The following is an 18,072-nucleotide window of genomic DNA, read 5'->3' on the forward strand; positions in this document are numbered from 1 at the left end:
AGTGGTTAACTCTTTCACATGTTGTATCCCAACTATTGTAATTTTTTGATTCCTTTTGGAGGGTCTGAGTTTTAATTAAATGGTGATTTCAAGGCATTGGTCAGTAAAAGTAATCTCTTGATTACACTGCTTGTATATGGCTGATTTACCACATTTCCTTTTTTTTAAAAAAAAAAAAAAAACACCACCATACATTTGGTAAACAGCTGATTATAAAGATCTCATTTCTTACCATAAAAGGGTAAATTTCGTGAGTTCCTTGATTTTTTAAAATTATTTTTTGTAGATTTGTAATAACAGCTTATTAATGTAACAAATACTTGGAAGTGGTCAAGTTGCCATGGTAAATTCTGCAGGGGTGGTTGTGTTTTACAAGCATAAATGAAAATTTTACTGTATTTTTCTTTAAATAAATTATTGGTAACTGGTTGTGTGTGTATCCTTTTCCTTAATTAGCCACTGCCAATAGCATTTGGTCTCAGTATTGCCACAGATTGATTGATTAAGGGGTCGAAATCCTGCTGTTCCGAAGTGGGTTACATAAGAAAGAACGTCTGTTAAAAGTGGATGGATTCAGTCAGAGGAGTCAAATTATAAAAGAATTAAAAGAATGAACATTAAACACACAGTAAAAGCATAAAAGGTGAGGCCAAATCTAAAAACTGGAAAAAAGGCGGGTGGTCGTGGGGTCACAGACCATGAAGACTGCAAAAGAAGTCTCAACCACAACTAACCAAGACTAAAGGAGAACCTTCTATCTGGAAATAAGAACTACTTTCACAGAGGAAATCAAGAACTAGGTCAACCATCCATGGATTGTCTGCTAATATTAAATTTAAGGAAGCAGGAAGGCTATACTTAGCACGAAGGGTCAAAAGAAGGAGACATGCCACCAATATGTGAGCTATCATCAGTCTGGCGCCACAACCACATTGTGGGGGTGGGTCATTACATAGGATGAAACAATGGGTGAGCCAGGTATGGCCAATACATAAACGGCATAAAACAGTGGACTCCTTCGGACAGGGGCAGAAAGAAGTGCCCCAAATTGCAGTAGACTCTTTGACTGTGGGGAGTTTGTTACTATGAGCAGTAGTGCTCCAGATGGCATTCCACTGTTGGGCAAAGAGAGATTTGACGTAGATTAGCATATCCGCAGCTGGAATCGTGGAAGGAAATGGGGTAAGTATCTGCTTCTCTAGCCAAACAGTCAGCCAATTCATTCCCTGGGATTCCCACATGACTTGGGACCCAGAGAAAGACAACTGAACAGGCGGCATGCTCAAGGGCAGAGGGAAGGTCACGGATGGCAAAAACCAAGGGGTGGCAAGAGTAGCATTGATCGATAGCCTGCAGGCTGCTCATGTAGTCAGAGCAAATTGAAACACTATGGAGGGAGGCCTGAGAAACAAAAAGGATTGCCCTGTGAATGGCTCGAAGCTCTGCTGTGAACATACTACATGATCCCGGCTATAAATGGTGCTCGAAGCCAGTAGGAGACATGAAAGCATATCCCACTTTATAAATAGTCTTAGAACCATCAGCGTAAAAGATGGTGGCACCCTGGGACTCTACAAGGATGGCACATACAGGATGCCGGTAAACCACAGGAGCAACAGAGACCTTAGGACCCTGGAAGGGATCGGTCCTAATCCATGGTCTAGGCACCGTCCAAGGGAGAGGTGGGGGGTATGGGAGAAAAGACACAGGGTGCAGTACAGTGAGTGCAGATGGAGATTCCGGCAGAGGGTAATTAGACGCACGCCAACTGGCAATCCCACCCACGGGCGGATGTTACGAGGGAGGGAGACAACCCTCATAGGCAAAGAGCACAGGGTACACAGGATCGTCAGGGAACTGGCGAATGGCGACTGCATAAGAAACAAGGAACTGGCTCTGTCGGATGTGTAGAGGGGGAATCTCTGCTTCTGTGAGGAGACTATCAAAAGGACTAGTGCGAAAGGCACCAATAGCCAGATGCACTCCACAATGATGGACAAGGTCAAGGAGTTTCAAAATGGAAGGAGCTGCTGAGATATAAACCTGACCACCAGATTCGAGTCTGGACAAGACTAGAGCATGGTAAAGATGGAGAAGAGTGGAACGGTCTGCACCCCAAGATGTGTAGGCCAGGAGGTGGAGAGCATTAAGCTTCCGCATGCATGTAGTCTTTAGGTAGCAAATGTGGGACAGCCACGTCAGTTAGTTATCAAAAATAAGACCCAAGAAACGTGACTGTGCTACAACATCGAGGAGCTGGTTGCCTAAATAAAGTTCTGGATTAGGGTGGACTGTGGGACAACGACAAAAATGCATAACCCGCTTTTGGAGGCGAAAATTGGAAGCCATGGGCAGTGGCCCGCGCAGAGGCCCATTGGATGGCACCTTGGAGCTGGTGCTCAGCAAACGCCACCAAGTGGAAGCTGTACCAGATGCAGACATCATCAACGTACAACGTCAGTGTAACCAGAGGCCCAACAGAGGTCACAAGGCCCTGAGATTTGAGTACACAACATAATCTGGTTTTTCCCAGGCTTAAGAATGGGGATAACTATACTGCCAGGCCATTTTGACTGAAAAGCACTTGTGAGCCAGATGTGATTGAAGACCCTGAGGAGCTGTTGCTTCTGGGGAACGTCCAAGTGTTGAATCATCTGATTGTGAATGGAATCTGGCCTTGTGGCTGTGTCTTGTGAAGAGCGAAGAGACTGCACCAATTCCCATTCAGCAAAAGGTGCATTATAGGGCTCAACGTGCTGTGGGATGAAATGGAGGGGGGTCTGTATAACTCTGAGTTTCTGCTGGAGAAAGGTAAGAAGCAGACGACGATGCCATCACAAAGTGTGTCACAAGGTGTTCCGCGAGGACCAATGGACCGGTGCACAGAGCTCCTTGGAGGTTCAGACCCTGGACAGTTGACTGTTGCTGGCAGCCCAGAATGCTACGCAGCTTTGACCACACCTACGATAAAGAGGCACATGTCCCCAGGGAGGAAACATAGCGCCCCCAGCATTCCTTTTTACTCCGCTCAATATGGTTCGAGCCTTAGCACGGAGATGCTTAAAAGTGAGGAGGTTGGTCTGGGAAGGGTGTCGCTTAAATTGCTGCAGCGCGAGTCGGCGATCCTGGTCAGCGACTGCGGCGTCCTTGGTCCAGTACAGTACCGGCTGATGACAAGGGGGCCCTGTAGATAGGGGGACAGTAGTTTCAGCAGCATGAAGAAGAGCAGCAGAGATGTCTTGCACGACTACATCAATGGAATTCAAGAGGGAGGTGTCAAAGCGGACGGCAGACATGTATAAAGGCCAAATGGCCCTGCGGAATGCCCAACGTGGGGGCCTGTCTGCCTGGTGGCAACAGGAACAATAGTGTCACTGGAAAGTGGTCACTGTCACAAAGGACATCATGGGATGACCAATGCAGGGAAGCCACAAGGGCAGGGGAGGAGATCGTGAGATCAATAGCGGAGAAGGGGCCATGAGCAGCACTGGAGTAGGTAAGGGAAACATCGTTGAGGAGACACAAATCGAAGTCCATGATAAGTTGGTCGATTAGGATACCCCGACCCATTGAAGTGACACTCCCCCACAGTGGATGGTGGGCATTGAAATCCCCAAGGTGGAGAAATGAGGATGGGAGTTAATAGATTAAGGTAGATAGTGCAACATAAGCAAGTGGCTGACCTGGGTGGAAGTAGACATTGCAAAGGGTGATTGCTGGAGTCGTTTGCACTCCATCACTTCCAAGGTGGTAAGTACGGGGATCCAGTCACTAAGGACATCAGAGCGAACCAAAGTGCAGACCCCACCAGATGCTATCCCAGGGCCAGCACAATTTCGACAGAATGCCTGATAACCATGTAAAGTTGGAGAGTGGCCATCACAGAAATGCGTTTCTTGGAGAACAAGTCAGAGCACAGAATAAGATGAGACAAGACATTGCATTTCCGGTAAAAGTGACAATAGTATCTGTTGCAGTTCCACTGGATGATCGTGTGGCCTGAATCCAAGGTAGGCACAAAGGAGCCGAGGAGGAGGTCAGGTCACTTTGTCAGTAGTAGTCACCTACAAGGATGGGGTGACATCCATAAATAAGATGTCACACTCAGGTTGCGAGAGGGGAGTTAGCACCTCCGAGGGCGCCTTGTCTTGGGATTTATGTTTCTTCTTCTTCTTCTTCTTCTTCTTCTTCTTATTCTCCTCTTTCTGAGGTGGAGCAAGGCAAGACACAGAGGGAGTACAGGCATCAGCAAGATTGGGGACTGAAAGAGAGCAGGCAACCTTGGGGTGCACAGATGGTGTGCCTCGTGGCCGAGTAGTGGTGAGAATCTTCTGGCCGGAGAGAGGGTTCCTGGGAGGGAGCCCGATCACCAGCAGATGCCGAAGAAGGGGGCCACTTCTTCAGCCGGGGAGAGGGAGTGATTCCCTGATGGGAAGTCGTGGGAATTGCAGGGAAGGTGGAGGGAGAGTGGGGCGGGGCTGGGGTAAGGACAAGGGAGGACGAGGAGGAGGAAAGGAAGTAACAGAGGCAGATGTTGAAGACAGTGACACCACATTGATTCTCTCATACTTGTGGCGAGCATCAGTGTAAGACAGGAAATCCAGGGACTTGTATTCTTGTATCTTCTTTTCTCTCTCGTAAGCTGGGCAATCCGGTGAGTGAGGGGAGGGGCAGTCAGCACAGTTGACACACACAGACGGCGGAACACAAGGGCTTCCCTCATGGGCTGGGAGGCCACAGTCATCACACAAAGGATCCGCTGTAAAGCGGGAAGACATATGCCTAAAATGCAAGCACCAAAAGCACCGCTTAGGTAGAGGGATGTACTGTTTCACGTCGCATCTGTAGCACATAACCTTGACCTTCTCTGGGAGGGTTATCCCCCTCGAAAGCCAGAATGAAGGCGCCAGTATTGGTGCAGTTGTCTTTGCAACCCTTCTGCACACGTCGAACAAAATGAATGCCATGCCGCTCCAGATTAGCCTGGAGTTCCTCATCAGTTTGCAGGATGAAGTCCCTATGAAAAATGATGCCCTGCACCATATTCAGAGATTGGTGAGGAGTGATAGACACTGGGACATTGCCAAGAGGATCACAGGCACGAAGAGCTGTGGACTGGGTGGCAGAAGAAGCTTTGATCAACAGGGAGCCCGACCACATCTTACACAATAGACTCCACTTTACCAAACTTGTCCGCGATATTTTCCACAAAAAACAATGACTTTGTGGCGGTAAAAGTGTCCCCATCCGTCCTCGTACAGACGAGGTAAGGGGGAAAGGGTTTCAGCCCAAGGTGGCAAGCCTGGCCCTCCTCCCATAGAGTAGCCAGAGAAGGGAAGGCTGCCAGGTCATTCGAGGCAAGGCAGTATTTAAGAATCCTTCATCAATCAAAGAGATGACCATGTAAGAACGGCCAGATTTTTGCAGCTTGATACGCTTCATGCACCAAGCAGCCACGCTGATACCACCGACTCTGACCAGGGGCTCTCCCCATGGGCTCCACCCAGCCACAGCAAGGGCCGTCTAGCACGGTGGCCGACACTGGGAATTCCGATGCTCAAAGAAGACAAGCTGCCACTCCTTGGCATACACGGAGAGGGGACAACTCAGGTATCAGTAGTGTGATCCCTGTGTTGTCAGGGGGCTCAGCCATATGAGTACATAACAGCCCCACCACACGGACTGGCTACATGTGCTGGTGACCTAGCAGGGTGGAAGAGGGCTACAGTGGGGATGGGAGAGGGGAAGGGAGGGGGGAGAGGAATCCACACCGTAGATGCTAGGCAGGGAGTTCTTCCTCATATGGCTCACACTAAAAACAACACATTTTGAAGTGGAGATCAAACCTCAAGTGGGGACCTAAACACCAAAAGGCTGAAAAAACAAGCAAAAGCAACAAAATTGCAACGAATACAGGAAACCAGGGAAATAGCCAGGTCGACATAAATCAGAACACCGAGAGAGGGGAAGGAGGTGGCGATGGGGAAGAAGTGGGGATGGGGAGGGATGGGGCAGTGAAAAGCAAATGCAGCTAGGAAATGAAGAATGAGCTGCAATAGCATGGGACTCTGTGTGCGCCACGCACAAACTCACAAAAGAACCATGAGCCCCCTGGGTGGTATTGCCACAGAACTCTCATTGCATACACAGAACCATTAAATCACTTCACTACGCAATCCACATAATCAGTCTGTGACAAGCTTAGTTTATAGTATCTTCAAGCAATTTAACAGAGTCTGCAGTAATCAGTTCCCTGATCTCATAATTTAATTGCGATATATATTCAACAGTTCGTTTGGTCTTGAATCTCAGCATTATTATTTCTCCAACTTTTAAGATCTTGCAGAGTTAGTGTGACACTTAGACATAGGAACGACAAAATACTATCAATTAAAAAATCTGTCCCTCTGTCACAGAGAGGTGCTAAGTATGCTAGTACAAAAATTTGCCACCTTCCTCCAAATGGGTTGAAAAACTTGAGGAACTGTGAATCCCTTTTCAAAACTATACTCATCCTATTTTGTTGATGCGTGTATGGAAGAGAGCTTACCAATGCCAAGATATAACTAAACAGTTTCACAATTGTAAAATTTTAAGACAAGTATTTTACGTAGACCAGGTTATTTTTGTTAATTAGTGTCGATCTATATTTTTGTTGTATGTATATTGCTTAACTGATTGCCTACTAGTAGCTATGATAACAACTATGCCTACCAAATTGTTCAGAACATGTCACTGTTGAAGAATGAAGATGATAATCATTTATTGTTTTATTTGTAATACTGTGGCATCCATTGAGTAGAAAATTGTAATTGAATATACATGTAAAAATACATAATCATAATCCTGATGTGTTCCAAATCCAGTATATTGCTATATAGGTAACACCCAATAAATACACACCTAAAAAAAATGAATACACCCTGTTCCATAGACCTAATTAAGTAACTTTTAAGGATGAAGAACACTTCAAACAAATTTCAATCAGAATGTTGATGAATTGAGTGAGGAAACAGAATCAAAAACCATATAAAAGCGTAAAATGAATCACATGCATAATTTAAAGTCTGAGATCAGAAGAAATACCAGATACAGTAACAAAACAACAAGAGCCTCATTGAGATTTATTGGTAACTTGTACATATACACTGAGGAGCCAAAACATATGACCACCTGCTTAATAGCTATTTTTGTCTGTCTTTGGAACAAAATACATCACTGACTCCGAGTATCAGGTTAGTTGGTTGGTTGGGGAAGGAGACCAGACAGCGTGGTCATCGGTCTCATCGGATTAGGGAAGGATGGGGAAGGAAGTCGGCCGTGCCCTTTCAGAGGAACCATCCCGGCATTTGCCTGGAGTGATTTAGGGAAATCACGGAAAACCTAAATCAGGATGGCCGGACGCGGGATTGAACCGTCGTCCTCCCGAATGCGAGTCCAGTGTGCTACCACTGCGCCACCTCGCTCGGTTCCGAGTATCAGGAATACAGCAGTTTGTCGGTAGGTTTGTAGCACTGGATGTCTACACACAGGTCATGTAATTTGCATAAATAATGGGCTGCTCATTTGCGTACGCAGTGACGGATCCCGATAGCGACCCAGATGGGTTGCATAGGATTTACATCAGGTGAATTTGTGTAGCACAATCCTGGCTCCAGGACTGCTCTCATCAGTCTGTGTCTGTGCCACGCTGCATGTTTCAAGCTGCTGTTCACCTCAGTCACGGCATTTGTGGAGATGACCATCGACATAGTGTAACAAAAATGTGATTCACCCGAAGAATCGACATGTTTCCACTGATTGACGGTCGAATCCCGATGGTCCTGTGCCCAATCCAATCATAATTGATGATGTCATTGGGTCAACATGTGAACACATAGGGGTGGTCTGCGGCGGCGCTCCACGTTCAGCAATGTACGATGAACAGTGTGCTCCGAAACACTTGTGCGTGCACCAGCATTGTGCTCTTTCAGCAGAGATGACACACATCACCATCTATCCCACTTTACAGAGCAGACAAGCCTCCAAACCTCATATTCTGTGAAGAGTCATGGACATCCAACCATTTAGCGCCTAGTGGTAGTTTCACGCTCCTTCTGCCTCTTTCAGCAGATGCTCACGACAATAGCACACAAACATTCAACCAGCTTCGATGTTTTTTGTTCACAGGCTCTGCATAATAATAGTACTCTTCCCTTTGTCAAAGTCAGTTATCTCAATGGGTTTCCCAATTTGCAGCCCATATCTTCACTTGGGTGATCCCGACCAGCTGTGTCTGCTCCACTTACATACTTTGGTTACCATGTCATGTGCCCACAATGCCACCAGGCAGCATTCAGTGTCATGGTAGACAATGGTCATTATGTTTTGGCTTATCAGTGGATAGTGTATTTTTATTTGTTTTGCAAATCCCTGTCACTAAGTCAACATGTACACAGACACGCAGTGTAGAATCTATGCTGCAAGAATCCAGCTGGTGCAGCAAAGGTTAACCACTAAAGAATATGACATATAGATACACATACTAGGACTGCTATCATTAAAATTTTTCGCAGTTGTAACATTTTTTGCCTTCCAACTTTTTGTTTTGGTGATAAGTACAGCTGTGGTCAGGTTAGTTGGTAGCTGTACCCAAGTCAGAAAATTGTTACAATATTTCTGGATGTGTATGACAGCTTCCAATCTTGAGAACAGGCTGTCACTAATCACAAGGCAAATATGGAGGGGGGTTAGCCATCCTCCCCCCTCCTCACCCCACCTCCTTTGCCAGAAAATTTTAAAAATCAGCCTTTCAGGTCTTTAAACACTATATTTCAATATTTGACGATCCTAAATAACAAAGATACCTTTAATTGATCGTACATTTACTTTTATATCGGTATTAAAATTAATCCAAATTATCACCTTCAATAAAGAAAATTTCTTCAGCCTCAGTGTCTGTCACACTTCCAGTGAATGTGACAGCGAACCCTACAATTGATAATCCCCCTGCCACGTCCACATTTACCACTGACTTTTACCTCCTACACACATTTCTGCCTCACAGAAAATGCCTTACACTTTTTTACTTCACTCCCCTTTTCGTATGACGGCAGCTCATGTAACTTGCTGATGACAAATATTTCCAGAGTCAGATAATGATTCCTGTTGTCATAGTAGTTGCTGCGGTACTGAGAAATGAGGCTTAATTTCTTTTATCTGTGTCACTGCTACTGGTGCGAAACAGCGCAGCATTTTTTTTTCCTTTTTTCTTTTAATATAATGCATAAAATGTTTCGAACTCAGTGTAAATGCACGTTTAATAAGTTGTGGTGAAGAAATCATTTGTAGACCGGTTTATTGTGTACTCAGGGTGGAAGTCATTGCAATCTACGAAATATTTTAGTAGCATGAGTACTGAAATGTAAATGGTGCTGTTTCTGATTTTTTTTTTTTTTTTTAAACATGTTGTTGTTGTTGTTGTGGTCTTCAGTCCTGAGACTGGTTTGACGCAGCTCTCCATGCTACTCTATCCTGTGCAAGCTTCTTCATCTCCCAGTACCTACTGCAACCTACATCCTTCTGAATCTGCTTAGTGTATTGATCTCTTGGTCTCCCTCTACGATTTTTACCCTCCACGCTGCCCTCCAATGCTAAATTTGTGATCCCTTGATGCCTCAAAACATGTCCTACCAACCGATCCCTTCTTCTAGTCAAGTTGTGCCACAAACTTCTCTTCTCCCCAATCCTATTCAATACCTCCTCATTAGTTACGTGATCTACCCACCTTATCTTCAGCATTCTTCTGTAGCACCACATTTCGAAAGCTTCTATTCTCTTCTTGTCCAAACTGGTTATCGTCCATGTTTCACTTCCATACATGGCTACACTCCACACAAATACTTTCAGAAACGACTTCCTGACACTTAAATCTATACTCGATGTTAACAAATTTCTCTTCTTCAGAAACGATTTCCTTGCCATTGCCAGTCTACATTTTATATCCTCTCTACTTCGCCCATCATCAGTTATTTTACTCCCTAAATAGCAAAACTCCTTTACTACTTTAAGTGTCTCATTTCCTAATCTAATCCCCTCAGCATCACCCGATTTAATTTGACTACATTCCATTATCCTCGTTTTGCTTTTGTTGATGTTCATCTTATATCCTCCTTTCAAGACATTGTCCATTCCGTTCAACTGCTCTTCCAAGTCCTTTGCTGTCTCTGACAGAATTACAATGTCATCGGCGAACCTCAAAGTTTTTACTTCTTCTCCATGAATTTTAATACCTACTCCGAATTTTTCTTTTGTTTCCTTTACTGCTTGCTCAATACACAGATTGAATAACATCGGGGAGAGGCTACAACCCTGTCTCGCTCCTTTCCCAACCACTGCTTCCCTTTCATGTCCCTCGACTCTTATAACTGCCATCTGGTTTCTGTACAAATTGTAAATAGCCTTTCGCTCCCTGTATTTTACCCCTGCCACCTTCAAAAAAACATAAACTGCAAAACATCTACAGTATAACCCCACTTTTACGTTCCCGGAATTAACATTTTCCCGCCATTTACGACATTTTTTATCAGTCCTGTCAAATTTTCAATGCCCACAATATCAATTTGCACCTGATTTTGCATCAACATATTTATAATTTTCCCATGATTTACGCATTACGAAATAATGTTTGTGGAGAAAATACGATGCTGGCACAATGTTGGCTGTCCAGTAGTGCTTACCAATTTAAGTGGTTAAGTTTCTTGACACCAGGGCACTCTATTCAGCAGACTTGAACAGGTACGAGTACAAGTTGTAACAGTTTGTGCCATATCTCCCGCCACTGTCAAGCTGTGGTGGCTGATGGGAGTATATAACTAAGTTCGTTCGAATCCAGATATCATGACCAATCACAACCATTTTCAAACTGTCTGTACAGTGAAAATACTTGTGGTCATCATGACACCTCTGTCGAACCATATTTAGCGTGTTTCAGCACATGGCCACGTGGAGTGGTAGTTGACAATGTCCTTCACTTTGTGTTACTCAAATGTTTTTAGTGTAAACACAGCGCCGGGTATGTATTGTAATCACGCTGAGCAAAACGTTTTTCTAGAATTTATTCTCGTTGTCAAGTGCAGTATTTACTTATGTATTTTTTGTGATGTTACACAAACAAACAGTGTGAGTGATAGTTCGTGTGTGTGTGTGTGTGTGTGTGTGTGTGTGTGTGTGTGTGTGTGGTTTTCTACATAACTGATGAGGCACAGTACCTGATAACCTCAAAAACATGACTACAGTGCAAGAGACGCAGAATAACACATATTTAAACACCACACAAAATACTTATTTACATATTTACACTTAACAAAGAGAAAAAAAAAAAAAAAAAAAAAAAATTTCTCGAAATGCGTCATGCTAAGTATGAAAAAAAAAAAAAATGTAACTAGTGGAGTATTTCATTATTTAAAACCGAGCGAGGTGGCGCAGTGGTTAGCACACTGGACTCGCATTCGGGAGGACGACGGTTCAATCCCGTCTCCGGCCATCCTGATTTAGGTTTTCCGTGATTTCCCTTAATCGTTTCAGGCAAATGCCGGGATGGTTCCTTTGAAAGGGCACGGCCGATTTCCTTCCCAATCCTTCCCTAACCCGAGCTTGCGCTCCGTCTCTAATGACCTCGTTGTCGAAGGGACGTTAAACACTAACTACCACCACCACCACCATTATTTAAATAATGAATGACAGCTGCAGGCTTTCCAAAAACATCTATTATGACGTTTCAAATTAAGTCACATGTTTCCACTTCCCAGACAGTTATCAATTCCAGTTACACCAGCGGTTTTTATTAGCTAATAGATCTTTATTAGGTAGTAAAAAAGTCACTGACAAGTCTTTTGATGCCTGTTATGTAAATACATCATACATAAAGTGCAAGGGGTATCCTATACGTAACTTTTACAGATTGAAACATTATTTCCCACATTTTACATTTTCTTGCATTTTACACCATTTTTTTGAAGTCCCTTGAACAGTGTAAAACCAGGGTTTCACTGTATTTCCATAATTTTTAGTAGCTTCCCCTAACTCTGTAATTAAAGTGATAAATCCATAACAATTATGGACTATCCGTAATAGTTGGCAGCCTTGATGATGTATGATTACACATCAGTAAGTTGTGTTACCAGTTTACGTGGAAATAGATGTGAAGTATTTCACCGATTTACCCCTGATTTAAAATTTCATTTAAGTATGAAGAAGAACAGAGCTGAATTCATTAGATATGGAAAACAGAAAATGCTAATCATGAATTTTGTTTTTTAAATCTTTATGAGAGCCAGATTGGGAGTTAAACTGCTGTGTTATTTTGGATATGAGATGCCATTATCAGATCAGGAGAGAGAGAGAGAGAGAGAGAGAGAGAGAGAGAGAGAGGAGCGGGTAGATGTATTAGAATAGGATGAGTATTAGCTTGAAAGTTCAAGGGACTTGCTTTTGTGTTATCTTTCTACGCAATCATCATTTAACTTCCTAATTTTTCTGTTAGCATGCTTTTTCTGATTCAATCATTCATATTTCCTCATGTTGACATCATATGGTGAAATTGTTATCAATAAAAATCCAGTTACAAAGTGACAATTATTGAACTATATGAAATAAAATAGTCATGACTTATGAATGGTTTGCGTTAGGATGTTCAAACTACATGGTTGGCTGCAGGGCATGATGGTAGTTAGTCTGCACATGCGCACACACCTTGTTGTTGGCCAGTTGCAAGTGAAAATGTCACGGTACAATATGCCTGAGCGTACAGCACTTGTGAAGGCCTGCTATGCGAGCAATAACAGCTCAAGCTCAAAGGAAGTTTGCGACTGAGTTCAAGCTGAACACAACCGGTCCAAGTGTGCTAACAATCAAGAATTCGACTATCAAGTTTGAGAGAATGGACAGCATTCATGATGACAGTGTTGGCAATGTCAGTCGTCCATGAAGGGTGAAAATGCCTGAAAACGTCAAGAAGACACCTGCTGTGTTCCAAACCAGCCCCAGAAAATCGATCATTCAAGCTGCATAATAGGAGGGAATCAACTGGGAGACACTGCAACAAATTATTGTTGAAGACCAGCATCTCTTCCCACAAAAATTTCAAACCTCATTGAAGCAGAAGAGTGTTTGATGTCCTGGAGGAGCACTTTGGGGACCACACTCTGGCTCTGGCCTCGATTGGCCGCCATATTCTCTGGATCTGAACACATGCGACTCCTTTTTGTGAGGATATATTAAAGAAAGTTGCACAGCAATAGCCCCAAAACCACTGCTGAGCTGAAAACAGCCATTCAGTAGATCATCGAAAGTATCGATGTTCTAACACTTCAGTGGATCATGCAGAATTTTGCTATTCATCTGTGCCAATGACGGCAGGCATATCAAACATGTCATAACCTAAAACCGAATATCTGTAGTGAAATTTACATGTAGAATAAAGTGGGTGCACACCACAGTTTGTCACTAATTTACGTTTTCTTTGACGAAATAGTTGTTGTTCAAATGGTTCAAATGGCTCTGAGCACTATGGGACTTAACTTCTGAGGTCATCAGTTCCCTAGAACTTAGAACTACTTCAACCTAACTAACCTAAGGACATCACACACATCCATGCCAGAGGCAAGATTCGAACCTGCGACCATAGCGGTTGCGCGGCTCCAGACTGTAGCACCTATAACCGCTTGGCCATGCTGGCCGGCTGTTGTTGTTGTAGTCTTCAGTCCAGAGACTGGTTTGATGCAGCTCTCCATGATACTCTATCCTGTGCAAGCTTCTTCATATCCCAGTACCTATAGCAACCTACATTCTTCTAAATCTGCTTAGTGTATTCATCTCTTGGTCTCCCTCTGCGATTTTCACCCTCCGCACTGCCCTCCAATACTAAATTGGTCATCACTTGATGCCTCGGAACATGTCCTACCAACTAATCCCTTCTTCTAGTCAAGTTGCGCCACAAATTTCTCTTCTCCCCAATTCTATTCAATACCTCATCATTAGTTACGTGGTCTACCCATCTAATCTCCAGCATTCTTTTGTATCACCACATTTCGAAAGCTTTATTCTCTTCTTGCCTGGTTTCACTTCCATACATGGCTACACTCCACACACATACTTTCACAAATGACTTCCAGACATATAAATCTACACTCGATGTTAAAAAATTTCTCTTCCTCAGAAATGCTTTCCTTGCCATTGCCAGTCTACATTTTATATCCTCTCTACTTCGACCATCATCAGTTATTTTGCTCCCCAAATAGCAAAACTCCTTTACTTAGTCTCATTTCCTAATCTAATTCCCTCAACATCACCCGATTTCATTCAACTACATTCCATTATTCTCGTTTTACTTTTGTTGATGTTCATCTTATATCCTCCTTTCAAGACACTGTCCATTCCATTCAACTGCTCTTCCAGGTCCTTTGCTGTCTCTGACAGAATTACAATGTCATCGGCAAACCTCAAAGTTTTTATTTCTTCTCTGTGGACTTTAATTCCTACTCCGAATTTTTGTTTTGTTTCCTTTACTGCTTGCTCAATATACACATTGAATAACATTGGGGATAGGCTACAACCCTGTCTCACTCCCTTCCCAACCTCTCCTTCCCTTTCGTGCCCCTTGACTCTTATAACTGCCGTGTGGTTTCCGTACAAATTGTATATGGCCTTTTGTTTCCTGTATTTTATGCCTGCACCTTCAGAATTTTGAAGATAGTATTCCAGTCAACAATCTCAAAAGCTTTCGCTAAGTCTACAAATGCTAGGAATGTAGATTTGCCTTTCCTTAATCTATCTTCTAAGGTAAGTCATAGGGTCAGTATTGCCTCACGTGTTCCAACATTTCTACATTTCTACGGAGTCCAAATTTACCTTCCCCGAGGTTGGCTTTTACCAGTTTTTCCATTTGTCTGTAAAGAATTCATGTTAGTATTTTGCAGCCGTGACTTATTAAAATGATAGTTTGGTAATTTTCACATCTGTCAACACCTCGTTTCTTTGGGATTGAAATTATTATATTCTTCTTGAAGTCTGAGGGTATTTCGCCTGTCTCATACATTTTGCTCACCAGATGGTAGAGTTTTGTCAGTGCTGGCTCTCCCAAGGCTATCAGTAGTTGTAATGGAATGTTGTCTACTCCTGGGGCCTTGATTTAACTTAGGTCTTTCAGTGCTCTGTCAAACTCTTCACCCAGTATCATATCTCCTATTTCATCTTCATCTATATTATCTTCCATTTCCATAATATTGTCCTCAAGTACATCGTCCTTGTATAGATCCTCATATACTCTTCCTACCTTTCTGCTTTCCCTTCTTTGCTTAGAACTGGGTTTCCATCTGAACTCTTGATATTCATACAAGAGGTTCTCTTTTCTCCAAAGGACTCTCTAATTTTCCTGTAGTCAGTATCTGTCTTACCCCTAGTGATACATGCCTTTACATACTTACATTTGCCCTCTAACCATCCCCGATTAGCCATTTTGCACTTCCTGTTGATCTCATTATTGAGACGTTTGTATTCGTTCTTGCCTGCTTCATTCACTGCCTTTTTATATTTTCTCCTTTCATCAACTAAATTCAGTATTTCTTCTGTTGCCCAAGGATATCTACTAGTCCTCATCTTTTTACTTACTTGATTCTCTGATGCCTCAACTATTTCATCTCTCAAAGCTACCCATTTTTCATTTACTGTATTTCTTTCCCCCATTCTTGTCAATCGTTCCTTAATACTATCCCTGAAACTCTCTACAACGTCTGGTTCTGTCAGTTTATCCAGGTCCCATCTCCTTAAAATTCCCACCTTTTCGCAGTCTCTTCAGTTTTAATCTACAGTTCATAACCAATAGATTGTGGTCAGAGTCCACATCTGCCCCTGGAAAGGTCTTACAATTTAAAACCTGGTTCCTAAATCTCTGTCTTACCATTCATTACATAAACTATCTGAAACCTTCTGGTATCTCCAGGCCTCCTCCATGTATACAACCTTCTTGAATCAAGTGTTAGCTATGATTAAGTTATGCTCTCTGCAAAATTCTACCAGGCGGCTTCCTCTTTCATTCCTTACCCCCATTCCATATTCACCTACTACGTTTCCTTCTCTTCCTTTTCCTACTATCAAATTCCAGTCACCCATTCACCCATGACTATTAAATTTTCATCTCCCTTCACTATCTGAATAATTTCTTTTATCTCATCATACATTTCATCAATCTCTTCGTCATCTGTGGAGCTAGTTGGCATATAGTTCAATAATTGTCACCTTGTAAGTACAAGAAAGACTCACACACTGAGGGTTCCGTACATACTTAAGGGATTACGGAAGTGTCCGATACCACCTGTCTGGTTTGACCCATGGCGTCATCAATATGGCGGAAATGGCTATTCTAAGCATCTCCAATATGGTGCCTATGATGTCACTACATGCACATGGCAACAGACACAAAAATACATATAAATAAGGCAATAACATCTCCTCCCAAAAATACAGTCAGCCGTGGGAAATTGGAGGTTTTAGGGACGGGACAAGCTAAATATAACATAAAAAAGAAAAGACACACCATGATTCCAAAAAACACAAAATGATGATAAAAAAAATTACAAAATCTACGGGAATCAGACACTTCCCTGAGACATGTATGGGTCAACCGCAGCTGACAATACCAAAACACCAATGCCTACAGCAAGAACTACGAAAATTGGAATCAGACATTTCCCTTGACCACAGTTGATAATACCAAAACAGCAATACCTACATATAAAACTATGAAAATTGGAATTGGTCATTTTCCTTGACCTATATAGGTCAACCATAACTACTGATATGAAAAAACCGGCACCTACAACTACGAAAAACAAAACCAAAACCACATAACCTCAAAAATTAAAAATTCAAGCATCCCTACATAAATTAAAACACATTCAATACACAATAAATACACAAAACATTACAACTCAAGAAAACTAGTCCCAAAAAAAAAAACAATTACTCACCACCAACAAATGTCGGCACTGCAAAGTAGGTCGGCCATCCCAAACACACACACACACACACACACACACACACACACAAGATAACATCTACAAAAACAACCAACTCAAACTCCGCACCATAATGATGTCCCACATCATAATACCCTTACATCATGGGTCAAAGCAGACGGGTGGAATCTGATGCTTCCATTGACCCATACTTGATTATGTATACAGATAGTTCATGCAACCTGGAAATTTTTCCGATTTTTGTCTGTTATCAATATTGTTGATACTTGGAAGGTGTCAAAATTTGTGATATAAATGGCCTTTCTTTTGACTGCAATGATGTAGGAGATTAAATGTTTTACACCACAAAGGGACCATAGGCCTTAGTACATGATATAAATTTCAACTTCATGCGTCTACCCATTCCTGAAGAAAACGGGCTTAGACAGACAGACAATGAGACACATAACAAATGACAAACAAAATACTTTTTCATATATTTACAAACTAACAATTTCCAGATGTTTTCCTTTACTTTTACTGTGAAAGCATACATCTGCCAAGCTTCATAGTTCTACATCGACAGGACGTACACTATAGGTTTTGATGAGTCAGTCTGCAAGTATTAAAATATGTGACATAAGTGGCCATATGTTTCAACTGCGCTGGCTCAGAAGCTTCAATTTTTGACACCAACAAGTGACTGTAGACCATAGAATGTGGCACAAATTTCAACTTGACATTTCTGCCTATATCTGATAAAAGGAATTTTTAACAGACAGACAGTCAGTCAGTCAGACAAACAAAATGATCACAAAACAGTTCCATTTTTACTGATTGAGGTATGGAACCCTAAAAAGTAACTAACTTATCAAAATGAGGGAGGTAACAGGTATCAGTTACCAATTGTTGGCACAAAAATTGTGATGTTTGTTTGAGTGGGGCATGTAAATCACAAAAAGTTAAATAGAGCTACTTGTAATCTGAATCTCAAAGTTCATCACAGCCTTCACTCATTCTTCATAGAGCATAATTGCTACCCAAAATTTCAAATTTTCATGCTAAATTTCTTACCGAA

General features: G+C 42.5%; 1 protein-coding gene across 1 annotated transcript in view; it reads right to left on the reverse strand.

Moving 5' to 3' along the window:
* Positions 1–18,072, reverse strand: part of LOC124595230 (DNA-directed RNA polymerase I subunit RPA2) — a 237,958-nt gene that overhangs the window by 71,759 nt on the left and 148,127 nt on the right. The gene's annotated exons all lie outside the window — the stretch shown is intronic.

The sequence above is a fragment of the Schistocerca americana genome, chromosome 2 (assembly GCF_021461395.2).
Source record: "Schistocerca americana isolate TAMUIC-IGC-003095 chromosome 2, iqSchAmer2.1, whole genome shotgun sequence".
In the NCBI taxonomy this organism is placed as follows: domain Eukaryota; kingdom Metazoa; phylum Arthropoda; class Insecta; order Orthoptera; family Acrididae; genus Schistocerca; species Schistocerca americana.